This window comes from Eleutherodactylus coqui, chromosome 2 (assembly GCF_035609145.1).
Source record: "Eleutherodactylus coqui strain aEleCoq1 chromosome 2, aEleCoq1.hap1, whole genome shotgun sequence".
Lineage (NCBI taxonomy): Eukaryota > Metazoa > Chordata > Amphibia > Anura > Eleutherodactylidae > Eleutherodactylus > Eleutherodactylus coqui.
Window position 1 is genome coordinate 27,509,135 of NC_089838.1, and position 3,093 is coordinate 27,512,227.

Here is a 3,093-nt window from a genome sequence, read left to right on the forward strand (position 1 = left end):
GCAATTATGTGCTCCCTCACCTAGGGGGCTTGACGTTTTGTAAATTTTAAGGGAAGACGTCACCCCTAAAACACAATCTCAGACATTACCTATCCCAAATTTATTTTTTTTGTCCAAAAACAAACCCAAAAATAGCAAAAATGATAAATACACTTGAAGTACACTATTGTAGAACGCCAGTGGCCTCTAGTGATCACTTTGAATACAACAGTCTACTGTTCACTGCTACGCTTCTAGGACGGAGCAACATAAAAGGTACAAGGCAGTAATTGACATGGGGTATAGTCTTAGCAACCGTATTTTTCTCTCTATAAGACGCACCGGACGATAGGACGCACCCCTGTTTTAGAGGGGGAAAATAGGGAAAAAATATTTTGGACTCACCTAGGGTATGGTACCAGGTGATTGAGCAGAAGCAGCAGCAGCGGTCTGAAAAACCAGAGCTCCGTATCACAGCGGCGCTTGTGTGCGGCAGGAGGAGGGGAAAAAGCAGTTTGGTGGTGAGCTCCGGCAGGAACTGCTGCTGCTTCCCGGCCTCCCCCAATCAGCGGTACGTTTGGGCAGCAGTAGGAGGAGAGAACACTGCTGATTGCACATTTGTGTGATCGCCAGTTTAATGCTCGATCCCGCTAACCAAATCACAATCGCGACAAATTTTGGCACATTCGTTCCATAGGACGCAGCAATTCTTTTTCACTTTGGAGGGGGAAAAAAAAGGGCATCTTATACTGCAAAAAATACGGTATAATCTTACCAAGAATAGGGTATAACAGAGACCATAATGCAAAAGGTTATCTGGCAATTCCCTGAAACCATGACCTAGCAGATGATCTGCCAAAAAGGTGACAAGTAAAAAGGAAACATTCACTTTTAGGGTGCCTACCCACTAGCGTTTGCGAATTTGCTGCGTTTTTTTTCCTAGGTGTCTGTGGGGCTGTTAAAAACGCATCGCGGGAAAAAAAAAGAAAAACGCAATTTTCTGCGAAATTGCGATTCTGCGCGGTGCCATTTTAACATTGACAAGTCCCAGAGACCGCTGGAGAAAAGAAAATGCTGCAAATTTCGCAGTGAAAAAGAACTGTAGTGGATAGTCACCCTTATGGATACTTTGCAGATCATCACCACCCTTGTCCAAGGGGTACGTTTGGTATTAGAGCTGGCCCTATTCACAAAAAATAAATAAAAAATTGCTCACCTGCCCGCAGTCTCAAAGAGGTTGTACCGAAGTACACTTATTATGCATCCATAGATTAGGTTATAACAGTCTAATCATTGGGGGTCTCACTGCTGAGGCACCGACTGATCCTGAACACAGTGGTCCTGTGACTCCCCCCCTCTCCTCCTCACTTTGGCTTACTGCAGCGCACAGTGAGGAACACATTGAATGGTGTGGTAGTTGTGCATGCATTCATCCTCAATGGGACTGCTGGAGATAGAGTACTGTTTCGGTCAGTCCCCTTGAAAAGACTGGAGTGACACCACAGTCCGTGATGCGTTCCTCCACCCCCCCCTTCCCTTCCTCTCCCTACATCCATGAAGAGCTTGTGTAGTAGGGCCAATGCAATATCACATAGGAATTCTCACAGTTGAGAAACTAACTTCTTGAAAGAATAGAACGTCAAGTAAATCTGAGCTGGTTAGATGGAGATCACATAACTCACCTGTGGATGACGACCTCGGAGCCCAAGAGAACACTAACCGACACACACACTGGGGGACTAGTTTTATGATGAATGTAAAGGGGAAAAACAAACAAATGCTGGAGTGGCCCTTTAATCGCCCCTCCAACAGTCATGTTAAAGTTAGAAAAACCCTCCTGAAAATGTAATTTTAACACAGCAGATTTTTAATTTTTTTTCCCCCAGTAAATATATGTGACACCGCACCCCAAGCAACAGTTTTTTTTAACCCCTTCGTGACATAACTAATTTTAGCCTTAAGAGTCCGTAAATCGTATCCCCTTTTTGTGTTGCAGAGATCATACATTTTTTACATTTTCTTGCAGCTGTAGACCTTGTAGTTGTCTAGAAACCTGTTTTGGGTCCATATAATGTACTGAATAACTTGTATTGATTTGTTGGGGGCAATGGAAAAGAACTTGTTACGGCCTTTAGTGTGGTATGTTGTGTTACCTTTAGGCCGCCTGCAGATGGCCGGGTCGGATCCCCTGCGAGAATTCTGGCAGCGGGACCCGACCCGCGCTCCTGCAGGGACCAGTGAGGGTCTCAGCTTCTCCTGCGCTCTGTGATGCGCCGGCTGCCGATGCATGCAGAGCAGTGCCGGTGCGTCGGGAGAGACATTTCTGTGTGCGCCTCTGCGAGCCCCGCACAGAAATAGAGCATGCCGCAATTTGTTTTCCGTGTGTTTTTTCACACGGTCAAATCGTGGCCGTCTGCATAGGATTGCGTTTTGCAATGTAATCCTATACAGACGTCCAGAGGCGGAAATTCTGCGGGAAATCCCGCCACAGAATTTCCGCCCGTGTGCAGGGGGGGGGCCTTAGTCTACAGATTGGTAGAATGGCTGTTAATTCAATTTTTTTTATTTTTTTTTTTGTTTGGCACCATGTTTCAAGCCAAGAACAGTTTTATTTTTCAGTTGCAACAGCTGTATGAGACTTTTTTGTGGGAGAACTTGTAGGCTTTATTAAAATTATTTTGAGGTATATAGGATTTTTTTACCCCCTTTTTGGGGAAGCTATCAGAAAACTGCTAGGTTGACATTTTTTAAATTTAATTTTTTTTACGATTTTACAGTGCTGGATAATGTAATATTTTATAGTAAGCAAGTGTTATTGATGTGGTGATACCAATTGTGTAGGTTTTTTTTCTTTAATATTTAAAGCCTTGTGCAAGGAAAAAAAAACAAAAACAAAAAAAAAAAAAACACTTTTCAAAAATGTTTAGATGCCACGATTAACAATACGGTGTAGAGGAGTGATCAGATGAGCAAGTCCTCATCATTTCACTACCTTTCTAGGAAAGCAAACAATAATGTGACAGAGCAACTATGCTCTTGGATTGATGGGGAGCCTAAAACAATTTATTTTTTTTTTTTTCCTTAAAGCAAAAAAAAGCACAAACACCGACTCAA